The sequence below is a fragment of the Python bivittatus genome, unplaced genomic scaffold (assembly GCF_059951505.1).
Source record: "Python bivittatus isolate LINGU-HERP-01145 unplaced genomic scaffold, Pbiv_v1 ctg000850_np1212, whole genome shotgun sequence".
Taxonomy (NCBI): domain Eukaryota; kingdom Metazoa; phylum Chordata; class Lepidosauria; order Squamata; family Pythonidae; genus Python; species Python bivittatus.
Genome location: NW_028277112.1, coordinates 5,335,918 through 5,353,030, shown reverse-complemented (window position 1 = coordinate 5,353,030; position 17,113 = coordinate 5,335,918).

Below are 17,113 nucleotides of genomic sequence, written 5' to 3'. Positions count from 1 at the left end.
GTGGCTCATCTCTCACCCATGTGCACTCCCAGGCAGGCTTATTTTGGCAGTTCCCAGAGTACCCCCAGATTATGCTGACAAGACTGACCCCCCTTTTTTTTTCATTTTTAAGAATTAAGCATTAAACACTAAAGAGCTTTGGTAATCCTTCACAAAGCTTGATGAACATACTTAGCCTTTTAACAGTGCCCCCCTCCCAAATATCCCAAAGGTTGGAAAACTTTCAGCCCCAACCCAACCAATGTCACCTTCTTACTGCCATGCCCACAGTGGCTTTTTAGAGGTAGACAAAATTTAGGCCAAGTATTTGATCTGGCAGGTGGTTATCAACTTTTTAGCTTTCATAATAGATAAACATCTAAGAAGGGCCATACTAAATCAAACAAAAGGCCTGTCTTGATCAGCATCTATTCTGAGAAGTCCATAAACAGGACATAATGGTAACTGGTTTTCTGTGTCAAATTGCTTCTGAACTAGAAGTCTCAGATGGCTTGTTGTTATAAACTTGGTATTTTGTTCTGCTCTAGTCAAGTATCAGAGGGGGACTTGCTAGCCTGAGATAGACTTTTGAATTTGGATCTTTCTATAGCCTTACTACTATTCTAACTAGTCTGCTATATTGGTTTTCACATTAAAGAAGTTCCAAGTCCAAGGAGCCATGAAAATCCCCTTATACTGTATGTTTCTATAAAGCTCTGGTAACTCTTTATGGATTTTTTGCTGACACCGGGACTGAAAAGTTGATGGTTTATGGATTTGCATATAAATAAGGGATGGGTTATGGGAAGAAGAGATATTTGTTTGTAACCTTATGGGGGTGAAGAGTTATTAAGTTTGTTTATACTTGTTATAATGGAGATCAGAAGTCACTTCTTTATATATTTCTTTTCTTTTTCTTTATCCTACTTTTTTCTTTCTCTTTTTCTTTTCCTTTTCCTTTTCCTTTTTCTTTCTTTGCACTTTTTATTCTTTCTTTCTATTTCTCCTTCTCTCTCTGAGTTTAGTTTGTATTTGCTTTTATTTTTGTAATTAAAGTCTTCAATAAAAATATTAGTAAAAAAAAGAAAATCCCCTTATATCTTGGTTAGGTGGTATCAAATAGTAACTTAATATTAAATAAATAACACAATCTCTGGACAGCTTCTGCCTTTCTTAAAATCATTCTGGCTCTCAGATTCACATCTCTCAGCCAACAACAGTCAGGAAGCAATGCTACTTCATACTTGTGATAGAAGATAATATATGTAGCTCAGGATTGAACTGTGGAGTCCTTGACAGACACATAGAAATAAACCATGTTTACACACCATTCAAAAGAGACAATAAAAAAGCTAAGAAGGAAACAAAAAGACCAGAACACATCCCCTCTCCAGCACCTTACACTCAGAAAAAGTAGGGATTAACATCAGACAATCAAGCAGAAAACAATGCTCTAATCAAGGAACTACCAAGGAGACAAACAATCAAGCAGAAAACAATACCCTAATCAAGGAACTACCAAGGAGAAAACCGCACCCCCACCAACGCTCACAGAGTAGGTTGCTGTGTATAAACAGGGAGCAAACCCCACACCCACTAGCACTGATGATGTTACCTAGCTGGGTAATGAAACATCTGCAAGCAAACAACCCAGCTCAGAGACCACCAAGGACTCCAGACTTCATACTTGATGTGTTTTTTGGTTTGTCTGTTTTTTGCATCTATAATTCATAAGGACATCTCTGTAGTTATTATTGTAGTTAAAACAATTCCCTTCCTTTTCCTCCCGATACCAGAGGTATCATTATGCTGTTCAAGCATTTTCTCAGAATGCCACGTATGTTGAGGAGGAAGAAAGTATTTGTGAACAGTCTGACTAGCCACATGCAAAACGCCATTAGTGTCAGCCCCCTGTCCATTTGATAAGGACTAAATGCCCAGTTTGGTTTCAGCCATGAAAGATTCCTGAGCCCAATGTTGATTGTATCATGCTTAGGTAATTCCCATAAAGCCTTTTTCTGATAAGGGAGTCAATATTCTGTTCTGTCCGCTTCTCGAATCGGAGTCTTATCAGTCCAGAAAACCCTATGCGAAATTGTACTCAGTTCTGTTCGCTCCTGCGTGTAGGACTCTATGGGATAAAGCCAGTAGGGATCTCAGTTAAGGAAGCCTTGTGTCAGTCCATGAGACAAAACCAGCAGTCAGGACCACAGAGCAAGTCAAAAGTGAAGAATGAACCAGGAGGCAAATATACATATCTGGACCCAAAAACAGCCAAATAATAGTTGAACCTGCCAGAATCAATGTTTCTCAGCTTTAGAAGGGGAGGGATTGTAAGAGACAAAATAGATTTTACCTCCAGGTTACTCCTGAAAAGGTCCCCAAAATTAGCATTATGTCATTGGGCACATCCTTTGTGATGCCTGAAGTTTGAAGCCTCTGCCTCCCCTGTTTTAAAAAATGCATGGGCCCTGGCCTCGTGAAAGTTCCTTACATCCAGTTTGGGGTTGTGTACCTCAATAGGGATTCATGCTCTGTGGAAGAGTGAACTCACCACCCACAGTGAGCAGGCATTTCTTTTCCCTTCTGGGATCCAGAGTTTTGAGGCTGCTTGGGCATATATTATTTTATTATTCTAAGGTATTTTATATGAGGCTGCTCTGGGAAATTATATGGAAATGAAAATTAGTGCAGTGCTCCCCAAACCTGGATAAATTACCCCAAACTGGGCAAAAGCGGTTTTTCTTTGGGTAACGACCAACAAATCGATTACCCATCACAACAGGGATATTTAAATTGACTTAAAGATTGCCACATGTGTTAAAATATATTCAAAAATCTCCCAAAGTGTTCCTATTAAGACACAAATCGATGAAATTACCAATGATAATTTATTGAAATGACTTAAAGATCATTCAGTGATATTGTTTTTATAATACAGGTAGTCCTCCAGTTACAACGATTCATTCAGCAACCATTATGATGGTGCTGAAGGAAGGGACTTATGACTGGTCCTCGAAGTTCCAGCCATTGCCATTTTGCATGTATTTGTAGATCTGAGGGATCTCTCTCTCCCGTCCTCCATTGCATTCCCAATTCAACCCGCTGTAGTCTCAGTGCAGCTTTCCTTCCTCTTATTTAGCAGTATTTAATATTCTATTTGGTATGCACATTCAGGACCCAACTGAATATGCACACTAAAACTGAAAGTGTTATGTGTGTTTTTTGGATACAAATACTTGTGTTATATTTCCCTCACATGGATTGTTTTAATGCTATATTCTAAATTAGCAACCAAGACACGGCATATGGGCAGGCACACTTAATTTCAATAGCAATAAGAAGGATTTTTCACTTCCAGAACAAATGGAATGTTCAGCCCTGAAATTAAATGCAGCAAAATTATCTGCCACTGTTCAGAGACTTTTTCTGTGCCTATCTTCTGGCTCCATACTGTGTGCGAAGGGGGTGCTTCCCCCTCCTCACAATCCCATTTGTCATTTTTTGCTGGCAACAATATGGATTTTTTTAAAGAGAAGAAACAGCCGATGAATGTGGACAGCCACTTCAGACAAAGCAGATGGTCCAAGGCAAGCAGCATTGAGTAGCATCTTTCCTTGATACCTGCTGGGAATACCGTTCTTCCTGTGTGTTCTGGTAAAGCTGAAAGCAAGTCTAGGGACCACCTGCAGCCTTTCAGAATCTTGCCAAGAGCCCTTGCAAATCCAGCCCCATAGAAGTGGCAGGGAGTGTTTGATTCTAATCCACTCTCTAACAAGGCTTTCATTCAGACCCCAGATGAGGAGCCTTGCTTTTTCAGAAACCTTTGAGTGAAAACAAGGCATTCCTGCTTTTAGAGGTCAAGATCTGATTACAGTGAGAGATAATGTATAGGTGGCCACAGAGACTGATTTTAGACTTATGTTCTGCTTTAGATTATTACAAATAAGGGTAACAATTAAATGGAAATCTTTCTCCCTATCACTTTTCTTCCTTAGAGCTTTCTCTCTGATTTTGGTGCAACTGGTTTCTATTGTTTTTCTCCAAGCTTCAAAAATATGTGTTCCAAAAAGATAAAACAGAGAACTTTGTTTGCATAGGCATATAAATCAGTTATAGATGGATTTAAAGTATTCTGGATAACTTTACTGGAACATAAAGTCATCGTACGTGCATATGATTAAACAGTAGAGGAGCTGTTTTTAAATGAAAGAAATGTCTGCGTGAACAGTTCCCTTGAATCATCTTTGGCTTCCAAAGCAAGGTGTGGGAATTGATTCTACCGTTTTGAAACAAACAGGAAAAGGAACAAGGGTCAAGCTGAACAGAATATACCTACATATTTATACCTACAACCCTTCAAATGGGTAAAAAAAAAACACCAATGTCTTACTGGCTGCTGTAACAGAACTCTTTTCCCCCTCTTTACGTTCCTTTTCCTTCCCAATTCTTGGGAGCAGAATTGGTTGAAAAAAAAAAAACTTGCTATCTAATTTATCCTTCTTGTCCAGCAATTAAGTCCTGATCAGCAACTGGAAAGATATCGAATGTTTGTGAACATCCTTCTCCTCAGAAACAAAACTGTTATGAACATTTGCAGCCCAGATCACCTGGCTTTAAACCTTACACAGCTTTTAGGAGGGTCAGCTCTGGAAGTTAACCTGGTAAGTGGAAAAAGGACATAAATTGCAGGAAGTCCAAAGAGAAGATGACTGAAGGGAAGGCACAGAGGAGGCAATTAAGGAGAGTACCAGAACAATAGATAATGGTAGGTGAAGGAAATTGCAGTACAAGAAACAGGGATTTAGGCCAAATAGCTACTTACTTGATCTTAGACTTCCAATTCTTGTATTCAACCTTAGGAAGCAAATATATTTAGGAATTGGATAAAAACAGTTTTTGAATATACAAGACTCTACCAGCCTGCCACCCAACCCTGCTACCAAATCAATTATCAGATTATCCATATCTGGTGAATCATAGCCGTAACTGCTCAGTTTGTCTCCAGGAACAGGCAAGCTATAGGCCTCCCCTTCTCAAAAGTTTGGCATTTTGGCCATCCTTTTGTTTGCTTCTTTGTTTTGGTTTACAAACAGAAGAATGGGAATGGGAGGGGAAGTCCCCAAACCAAGCAAAAATGAATTGAACATTGTGAAGCACTGTCCTCCTGCAGGAAGTGGAGGAGGTACAGTGCTTGGGCTGCCCAGAGCAGGTGTCCAAGCTTGGGGCCAGGATCCAGCATGCACCCCCAGGAAGAGCTGCTCTTGGAAGTGGGTGAAGGTGAGGCTAGGCAAGAGCCCATGGATCCTGGCCAGGTCCTGTGGGGCGGCACTCAGGAGTGGATTAATGCTGCCACAGGAGCCACTGTTGTGAGTTGAAGGCCCCTGAAGGAGAGGTCCAGGGCCTGGATCCCATGCATTGCCCGGTACAGCACCAGCAGCTTGGAGATCCAAGGGGGTCATAGCAGTGAAGGGAGCTGAAGTAGTTTTAAATGAATCTGGTCTGTGGATTTCTTTCTGTATTTTTTAGCATGGTTCACATAGCACAATACAATACAGTGTTGAGTGTGTGATTTTTGCTTAGCAAGATGTTTGAACCTACACACTGAGATTTGTAAAGCATGATTTATTGCTTGGTATTATATGAGCTAGAACACTGTAGTTTAAAAACAAACCATAGTTAAAACAAACCATAATTTAGAATGCTGTTTGAAGCCAGCTAGAGGATATAGTATCATTATGAATGTATTTTAAATACCAAAAAAGAGGCTTATAGGTAATACAAAATAAAGAAATGCAAGATATGCCTGTGCATTTCAACAATTATCAGATCGAAATTAGAGATTTCCACTGCTTAATGCAAATTTGCTATAATATGATTGATCATTTTGTCCAGGAATTTGCTTTAGGCAAACAAAATGCACTATTATGTGATTTTGTCAGCATAGTCAGTTTGTGCCCGACATCTGGAAGCATGCCAATATTTCTTCCTGCCAAAATCACTTGAATGTTTTCCTGCTAAACCCCTTTCTATCCTCACTCATGCATTTATCATTCGGTTGTGCAGTTGTTAGCTGTGCATCCTTGGTTCCCGCTTACTTCTGTATCTGTACTAGCTATTACTGCTGCTATGGGGTCAAAATGGCCATGAGCATCTTGTCCAAAAGGAAAATGAAAAGGACCTCTGTAACGCTAGAAGCAAAGTTGGACATATTACATCATGCCAAAGCTGGTGAATGATCCTCAGCCCTAAGAAGAGTGTTTAACCTGGGTGAATTTACTGTACACAGCATGAAGAAGAATACCAGTAGCATTTGTACTGCCATGTTGCATTCTACCCCTTTGTCTGCCATGATAACTATGCACATTAGAAATCCAGCTGTAGAAAAGATGGAGAAAACGCTTTCCTTGTACATGGAGCATGAGACAAGGAAGAAAACAGCTTTGAGTAAACAAAGTGCTTTATGAGCACATTTGTCAATGCATTTGGGTTACAGAATTTGACACCATATCTTGCAGCTCCCTTTGTCCACTGGTTCAATGTCTCTATGCAAATTCGCTTTATGCAAGGTTTTCGCGTAAAGTAATGGAAACCTATATGTGTATGTGTGTGTGCATGCACGCATGCATTTGCAGCACTGGATACGTAGTAGAATTATCTTCCATTGTAGTACAACAGAATAAAAAGACATCTGAAATCAAACAATGGATTCTGTTAACATAAGGATAAAAAAAGATACTGGATCAGACCAACATTTTATCTAATCCAGCATCTAGTTTCACATGAGAGGCAAGCAGATGTCTGTGGGAAGTTGATAGATAGGACATGAAGTTAGTATTCCTCCCTTGTATGACCCCCAATAACTAACAGTCTGATCCCTGAGATAATCTGAGGTTGTAACAACTAGGATTAGCCACTGACAAATAAAAGACATTGCACACTCTACATGGCAGCATACATGCTACATGGGCCTCACTGTTTGCCACAGAGATCACTCTGAAGTGAAGGCAATTGTTATTAATACTCATTTTCCTGAAATTGCAGAGACAAATCAGAAAAAACCCATGTTCATCTAGTAAGCATGACAACCATGTTAAACGTGATTCTCATCCAAGATTTCTAAGAACATTGGAAAAGTTTCTCAATAAGTGATTTGAGTTTCCCTTTGATAGTTCTCCCTGCAAAAATAAGAATTCATGAAATGCTGCAATTTCATGGGCTTGTGCCTGGCTGAACCCAGAGGGATCACAAGTAGGTGCTTGACACATGTATAGAAGGACGGACATTTGTAAGAATTTATGTTGCACAAATTTACACCGCCCCCAGGCAGCTGTTTATTTGGCTCTTCTCCTTTAGTTAAAAATAATCAAGGATGAATTGATATAGAATGATTGCTTTAGAATGAAAATCTAGAATTATTTCCTGTCACTTAGCAACCATTGCTAATATGGCCATGTCCCAGTTATGAGAAAGCTTTTATAACAGTAGGTTTGCTATCAAGTGTTTTGACCTAACTAAAGACTTATTCTTTCCAAAAGAATAATGGGACCGTCTTAGAAACATCTTTGAAAAAATCAAGCCAGACTATTTCCCGCTCTCCGACACATTTTCAGGTGACTTGATATTTGCCAATAAGTAAATATAGAATGACAGAAATCTTATGCAAGGTAGATTTGTATCTTTAGTATGCTCCTTCTTTATAAAGGCACTGTCACAGAAATTAAACAAAGATTTTGCCTTTTTTTCTCTCCATCCTTGTACTAGATGACCTTTGAGCCAGGAACTATCTTTCTGCTTAACCTTCCTTGATAGGTTATTGTGAGGATAAGAATGAGTTAATCCTCGTCTCATAAATATCATTGTGAATTCTTTAGAAGGACAAAATACAAGAGTTAGATCAGAGTGGAGAAGCCCTGCCTATAGATTAAGGATAGGCAATGCTGCCTTAAGTCTGGCCCGGAGCCTTCCTCTTTGCACCCTCCCTCTATAACTCAATTATGCTTAGAAAAAATATTCTATTTATTCATGTGAAGTGTTTTTTCCCCCAAAAAAAACCTGATTGCCAAGCAGGAGGGAGGGATTTTGGTTGCATTTAGGGAGGAAAGGTCATATCTCCCTCACAAAGATGCTGAGATGACCTTTTGTCCCTAAATGCAACCAAATGCAGATACACACACACACATACATACACAAATTCTTCTCTTCAGTGATTAGGCTGAGAGATAGATAAAGAGTAAACATATAGCCTATGTACTGGGTAATTAGTCTTGCCAGTAATATATACTTCTTGCATAACTTCTCTGATTCTTAATCCAGTTTCTTGTGCATTTGGAATTATGCTCATCTTAGCATTTCATTCAAAGCTTAGCATCTTAAACCTCTACCCATGCATGATCTTTGCTGGGTGCTGGCTCTGATCATCAGAAATTTCAACAAATGCTTGCAAACGCTCCTAGTCTTCAGGTAGGATACAACAGCTGGGTATTATTAATAGAACAGGTATTATTGTTGGTCACACAGCCAGTTGTTTAGACTGGATTTGCCATTTTTATCCATCTATCGAGTCCTTCCCTAGGATCTGGGAAAGGCAGATGTTGTTGTTTGCTGGTGATAAAGGTATCATTGCAGGATATAAGCTGTTCCAAGTAAAGCTGCCTTTTGCAACTGACTGATGGTGATTTTGTCAATGCCAATGGTTTTCAAGTGGTACTCCAGATGTTTTGGGATTGTACCCAAGGCGCCTATTACTATTAGTCCTATCTTTGCTTTCTTTGTCACAGTTGTTCTATTTGCAGGTCTTTATATTTTGTGATTTCCTCCAGTTCTTTCTCTTCTATTCTGCTGTCTCCAGGTATTACAAGGTCCACTATCCAGACTTTTTTGTCTTTCTTATCAACAGTTGTTAAGTGTGGGGTGTTATGTAACAGGTGCTTGTCGATTTGAATTCTAAAGTCCCAGAGCACTTTAGCTTCTTCATTTTCTATTACTGTTTCTGTTCTGTGGTTCCACCAGTTCTTGCTTGCAGGCAAATGGTATTTCTTGCAGATATTGCAATGCACCATTGTTGCTACTTTGTCATGATATTGTTTGTAGTCAGCCTGTGCAACCTTGTGGCAGAAGCTAACTAGGTAGCCCACTGTTTCCTCAGCTTCTGATGGTAAGGTGGCACATTTGTCCAATCCAAACTCCATTGCAATATCTTGGCTGTATATTTGGACAGAGTTGAGCAGCAATTCTATTTCAGATGGTGTTTTTCCATACAGCTTCAGATTGTCCGTGTAAAGGAGGTGGGATAACCTGGCAGATGTTTTTTATGTTTGATAGCCAGGGCCTAACTTGTTCAGTATTGTTGACACAGGAATCAATGCAATGACAAACAGTAGTGGTGATATGAGTCCCCTTGAAAGATTCCTCTCTCAATATTAACCTCTCACAGTCTATCACCATTGACCAGCAACTGTGTCTTCTATTTGTGCCATTGATCTTTGCACAAAGCTTCTGATGTTTCCACTGACTCCTGTTATTTCTAGGCACTTGATTATCCAATCATGTGGCAGGGAGTCAAATGCTTTCTTGTAATCAATCCAAGCTACATACAAGTTGGTCCTTCTCTTGCAGTTTTCCAAAATCATCTTGTCAATTAAGAGCTGATCTTTTATGCCTCTGCTGTTTCCATTTCTGCTCAAATGGAAAGAACTTGTTTTCAACTAGATGCTGTTGGATTGCATCAGCTATCACACCAGTTAGCAATCTGAAAGTTGTTGATAAGCAGGTAATTGGCCTGTAGTTGCCTGGTGCTGCCCCTTTGGTTGGATCTTTCATTATCAAGTAGGTTTTTGCCAGATGTTAACCAATCTTCAATTTCACCTTCTTGCAGTATGTTGTTAAACTGCTTGGCAATGAGTGGGTGTAGACAGTCAGATGTTTCAACCAAAAACCATGCAGTTCATCTTCACCTGGTGCTGACCAATTCTTGATCTTCCTTGCCCTCTTCTCCACCATTTCTGCTGTTATTACGAGTTCTTTCATTTCAGCTTCTTTTTTATTCTTATCCACCTCCTTCATCCAAGCTGCATTCTTGTATTTCTTTGGATTGTCCCATAGCTGCATCCAGAACTGCACTGTTTCTTCTTTGTCAGGTGTTGAGTAGTTCATTGCAGTATCTCCATTGATGGATTGGTAGAAGCATTTCTGATTCAACTGAAATTGGAGATTCTGCCTATATGGTACAATTTGGGCTTCTTTCTGCTTATCTTTTTCGCTATGGCTGTTATTTGGTGCTTTATTATTTCCAGTGCTTCTTTGATCTTCCTTGTTTCTAGGTGATATTTCTTGATCAGGTATTCGTTGGTCTTCTTGTTCTTCAGCTTCTTTTCTTTCATCTGTTCTAGCTTTCTTGCATCTGACCTTAACATGCTGATCTGATTTTCTAATCTGACCTTCCATTTTGGTGGTGCACTGTTTGGCTTTATTTCTTGTTTGTTGATTTTACACCCAAGGTATTCAGTTATAACTACAGCCATGCTGTACATTAGTTGTTTTGTTTCTTGCAGTGAGCTAGTGTTTATATTTGAAATTACAGTATTGCCATCTTTTAATACTTGTGCTAGCTGGTTCTTTATAACAACCTTCAATGCAGGCAACCTTATTCTGTTCTTTTTGTGCTGTTCTAGATGCTCAGTTATTCTTTGCTTCAATTCCTCTTGTTTTTTTAGTTAGAGCGCTTTGTTCTTTCTGAGGAGAAGGCAGAGGAGAAGGTGCCTGGTTTGGGAATGAAAACAATTCAATAGCTATGCTGGCTTCCTCTACTGCTGATTCCCTCTGGTTTGCCTCTACAGTCTGAGCTACTTCTGGCAAGGCTTCAATTTCTTTGCCCTGGATAGACCTTTGCAGTTCTTCCAATTCTACTTCTGTGAATACTTTATTTTGTATTATAAATTGATGTTGATCTGCTAGCCTCTGTTCTGTTATTTCTGATTCTGGATGTTGTTCTTCCCAGAACTGATACATTCTTTTCAGATAGCCTCTTCTCGTTGGGCTTGATTTGTAATAGCAGATCATTATTTCTTTGTTTTCAGTCTTTGTATATTTCTGATGGGTAAACAACTTTTCTTCCAAGTAGTCCTGCAGCTGCTGGCCCTGGTTGCTCAGCCAACAGTCCTGAGTCCTGTAGCCCACTTGTCATCAGATGTCCAGGAACTAGAACACCTAGTGCAGTCCTTGTTGACCCGGGTGACGGCTGATACGGTATAGGTTTCTGTAAATTACATCTCCCCATATTGTTTATGGGACAGACACTTTATTATTATTATTATTATTATTATTATTATTATTATTATTATTATTATTATTATTATTTACATTTAATATAGCCGCCCACTTCAGTAGACTCTGGGGGATTTACAAAATATAATACTAAATTAAAACAATTAAATATAATATTGAATTTAAACAATTAGAAACATAAACAAAATGAAACAATACTGCCTGCCACATAGAAGATAGCCATGGCTTGTTTAGTTAAATTAAAGCTATCTTCTGCATTCTGGTACCCTTCAAATATGTTGTACTTCAATTCCCATGATCCTTCAACTAACTAGATAGAATTGAAGTCTAGCACACTGAAGAGCAGCAGATGTGTGATGGCTGAATTAAAGCATCACAAAAGGCAATATAGAGTCCCAGACATCTCGAAGTATCATCTAGCATACAAGAATAAAATAGCAGCTAAAGTCTGAGGACATAAGAAAAGGATTAACAAGCACCTTTGTTGAAATTTTGCCTCCTACTTTCATGACTCCTCATCTCTTCAGAAATAAAGATTATGGTTGCTCAGGCAACTGAGCAAAGTAACATACAGAAGGGGAAAAAATGCCTAATCTAGTTTCCCAGGATTCACAAAGCACTATTAGTCTAAAAGCCTAACTTAAACCTGATTATATGGGATTCATAATTTGCTTAATCAAACACATGATCTTGTGTTTGGTCATGCCTTGCACACATTTCTGCTCCTCAAGTTGGCTTGCACACTTGATTATAAGGTCACAACTCATTAAGGATGCTTTCCATTTGTGAATGATTATAGAAGTGACATAGAAGACAGATTGCCTTGTTGACAATTTTAGGCACTGCAGCAAATACCATCTCATGCATTTATTAAAAGAAAGCCTAGTTCACTTACTTGGCCCAGTTGGTGACTGCTTGTTTTGAATGCAGAAAATCTGGCATTTCTGTTTAAAAGATGCCATGCTTGTCCTCTGTCCAAAAGGCTGACCAGTTAAACAGATCAAACTGGAAAACAAAGCATCTTAAGAGACAGCAGGAGACATTTAACTGCCAATCAGTAGTTGGCCTCTGGGCAGGAGAATGAGCAGGAACAAACTATATCTGATCAGAAGCTTTCCAAGGGTAATGATATATCTTGTACAATGCTTTCTAAATTTACATCTATTCATATATTTAGAGCACATGTGAAAGTTAATGCAAATTAAGAATGTATTTTGTCCTCTTTTTGGGTGATGCATTTATGTCTTTATTTGAAATTTTGCAAGATCCTGCTAATCAAAATTAATACTGAGCCATATGGAACAATCAACCAATTTGATGTAAGGCAGTTATAACCAAGAATTAGTCTACTACTTACACAATAGTCACAACTGTATTTAACTCTTCTTTCAAGTTGTGCGACGCAATATCTGGGAAATTTTGTTTATATGTGTAAAATAAACAAACATAATTCCTGCAAACAGAATATGATCTTGTATTGATCTGTAAGCTGTCTGGCAGCTTTCTAGATGAAGAATTAGTATCATAATGCAAAATAAATAACAACAACAATTGATAATTTAATGGTTGATGGGATTTTTGCAATCCAGATCTGATAGCCCAAGTTTACATCCTTAATAACAACACCCTGGTAAGACCCAGATTGAAATTTGCCCATACAAATCAAAACCGACAGTAAACCATAAAGGTAAAGGAGTTTGATTTTTGCTCTGGAAAAAGGAATTCTGTCTTCTTTATAAAATGGCCTTGGACTTTTAGACTCTGTTCCCTCAATACTCTTAATCCAGTCAGCCACTAAGCTAGTCGAATCCCTTTATCAGTAATTGGGCAACACATAGTCACACTAACTGGATCCAACAAAAATCACCACATGGGCATCCAAGGCAAGTGAGCAAATAATGTCAAATGTGTCATCATGCAAATTACTCAAATTAAGTATTATACATCATTTATATCATGATGCAAATGATACAAATGATGTAACTACACAATGACATCATGACAGATTTGCACAATGACATCATGACAGATGTGATGTCATTCTGACTTCTCCTGAACAACTATAACCACCCAGTTTCTCCAAGATGTGAGAAATGAGCTTCCCATGAGCTTATACCAGGAGTATACTAGCAACACTTCATGACATCACTAACCACATCTCCACTGGCCAAGAAAGCAGCAGTGAGTCTGCTTTGGCACTGCAGCCAGTCAATGGTTTGGAAGTGTACACTAAACTGCAAGTGGTAAAAGTTTTCTAATGGAGACACTTCCTTGTTCAGCAATTCAGTATCTCCAGCTATTTTTCTTGGAGGACTAGAATTAGGCAAAACTGGTCAATTGGTTAGGTTTTTGTGTTCCCACCATGCAACAGACTGGGTGGAATTAGCTTAATTTTCTACATGACTGGGCCAGTTTTGGATTAACAATTTGAAGACTAGTTACCTGATTCAATTAAACTTTTTGTGTTCCCACAACACCTAATCCCTGCTGATGTACTTAAGCATGTTGAGGGAACAACAATAATTTACTTGAATTACAGTACTTACATGTATAAACTGTTTACAGTTGTAATTGGCTTTTTCTAATAGAAAACTCACTTCCTAGCAAACAGGAAGAGCCTTCTGCTCTTTTTGGAGTCTTCCTTGCCATATGAAATATTGGCTCTATCTTCTCCCAGTTCTTGATTATGAATATGTTTCGCTATATCATCCACACACTCTAAAGAAGTGACAAAAATGGACTGCTGCACCAGAAAGACACTCTTTGGGTACATAGTGGTTGGAACGTGGCTAGGAAAAGGGTTGGAGCAGGGCTAGAGAAGGGGAGATAGGAGACCCAAAAATAGGATTTGCCTCACTACAATGGGAATGGTTAGAAACGTGGAGAACTCCCAAAGTAGATACAATTGTACCAATAGAGGCGAATATGTATAGCTCAGGGTTGAACTGTGGAGTCCTTGGGGTTCTCTGAGCTTGGTTCTTTTCTTGCAAATATTTCATTACCCGGCTAGGTAACATCTTCAGTGCTAAAATGGTATCTCATTTTAGCACTGAAGATCTTACCTAGCCAGGTAATGAAACATTTGCAAGAAAGAACCAAGCTCAGAGAAGCCCAAGGACTCCACAGATACAACTGTCTAAAAAATAAGCAGAGCTGTGCGTTTCTACCTTGCAGAAATTCAAATAGACCCATTTTCCAAATGCTATGGTCACAATACTGACAACAGAAGTCTGTGCTTTTTAGCAAGATCAAATATCTGCCTATAAAACTAATTATATGACATTCTGTAAGAGGCAGCAATATAGGCATAAACATATATTCTCAAAATGGTATCCCATGCTAGATGCAATTAAATTTATGAACTAAATGGCCCTGTTACATCTCCTACCCGTCACACACTTCACCATGCTTTTTTTAGACAGCAACATATATTCTTTTATCATGTCAAAATGTGGTAAACCAATCCTATTATTGCTTGTGGAGGTTTCCTCATTCTTCTGAGTAAAGACCTGGTGTAATGGGATGTGGGAATGACCTTGGGAGGCAGGGGGAAGAGCCACAGCCAGGGCAACAGTCAGATAAGTGGCAGCTTAGCCCGCGGAAGGAATGTTGGCATAGCAAATGTCTTAGAAGGGACCCTCCCTAATTTCTTCGACTGTAAAGTGAGGGGGAAGAGATGTACTTTCAGACTTGCAAGATTCTGTTAATGTAACCTTACAATAAAGTTAGAACTGGAACTTCTGGGTGTATTTCTTATCTGGACTACCTCACAAGGCTGACATCTGGATTGCTACTCCAAAACTTAGCTCTGAGGGCACACTTGATTCTACTTAGTCATAATAAATGGAGTCATACTCAAATCATTATTATTCACTGGGATGCCTAAATAACTGCAGTATGATGTTTCTGCAAACCTACAGTTCTGTAAACACATTAAAAGGGGCAGGGCTTAAATCTTATGGTCATGGCCACTATCTTGACTTTTTTGACTCCCCTGTTGACAACAGTAGGTGGGGTTGTTTACAACCCTGTCTACCCTGCAACTCAGGTTCTACTGGTTTCCCATCCCTATATGGAGCTGATCCCACTTAGTTTTTCAGTATCAGCCAAGGAAGGGCCTTCTGTGCAACATTGGGCTGGTAATATACCTTCAGCCTAACTTCCAGGGTATTCTGAGCCAAAAGTGAAAAGCCTAAGCACACTGAGACTTTAAAAGACAGAATAAATAGGGCAGTCATATAAGCTTTTGTGGAGTAAGCATCCTTTAGCTGTTTGATTTATCATTTGGGAAACTCTTATGTTGTGCATTCATTTCTTTGTGGGAACTAGAGTTGTTTTTTCAGAAGGAATTAAAAATTCAGCAGTCCCTTTTCCATTTTTTAAGATTATTATTTAAAGAAATTAAATTTAAAAGAATTTATTTATTTATTTGTTTGTTTGTTTGTTTGTTTGTTATTTCATGAGTGAGTCATATCAGTAAGAGTAGAAAACCGTGCTTACTGTAAGGAACATCTCAGTTGCATAAAATGTTTCTATGCTGATTTATATGTATAGATGCTTATCTGTTTTTTGGCATATCCATACCTATAATCTCAAGAGGGAATTTGTCATGAAAAAAAACCAGGACAAACTTTGGACCAGATAGAACTAATTTATATCTACTGGTACAAATTTAGAAATAAGTATTTAATTAGACAATTTAATTAGACAGGCAGAACATCTTACCGAGGTAATATGGCGTACTATGACTAGATAATTTGTGTGTCTGCTCAATCTGTGCAAGTGCTATTGATGGGTGACTTCAAGGTACTTGTTCTCCATTCATAAGATTCTTTATCTTTAAACTGGATATGGATGGGGTAGCTCTCTAGATAGAGGATGCCTTCAAAGAGAAGCCTGTCCTTGGACAGCCCTTCTTATGTGTCCTCTGAAAGTAAGACACATCACTCATTCCAGTTCTTCAGAAATCACACTCATTTATCTTCACCTCTCTGAGGAACAGCAGAGACAGACAGAATTTGCAATCTGTATAAACTGTTCATTGTCCTGAGACCCATTGGTGGGTGGAGAAAGCATAAGTACCCCCATAGAAAAAGTTGTCTTTATTGAACACTATCTCCATGAATGGCCTTGGCTTCTTTTGACAAGAGATAGCTTTTGTTCTCAAGGCTTGAGCTGAAGTGCAAAAAAAAAAAACCTAGAAAAATATTTAGAATAACATGTTGCAATAGTTTGTATCATGAGAACTCATGTCTTTCAAATTATTCATAAGTGTAATAAGACAATCATAAATATATAAAGCTGGCATTAAATACTGGGCTTTTTAAGAGTTAGGGTTAGGGTCCTAAAAATATATTTATAAAAAAATAAATTCTTTAAAAATCAGACAATGTGATTTTCTGGATTTTTTTTCTCATTTTGTCTCTCATAGTTGAAGTATACCTATGATGAAAATTACAGGCCTCTCTCATCTTTTTAAGTGGGAGAACTTGCACAATTGGTGGCTGACTAAATACTTTTTTGCCCCACTGTATCTTATTATATCATTTTAAACTTCCGAACATTTAAATTCTGTTCTTGACTTCTAAGATTTGCTTTCTTGATGCAACTATTTTAAAATGTTAAATGCCTATTTTTTTGCCATACATTCATATTTTTTATTTTCTCTAATAGCATTGCTTCAAAACACACTGAGATTTCAAAGTGCTAGGAATGAAGAATGGAACCTGATTAAACACATTTATTATTGGATTTTCTTTAGTGAGAATTACTTCTTTGGCTTTGCTTTTTTCTCTCCATTAAAGAAAGATGCTGATAATGTCCAAATGCAGCTTGCATAGTGAACGTC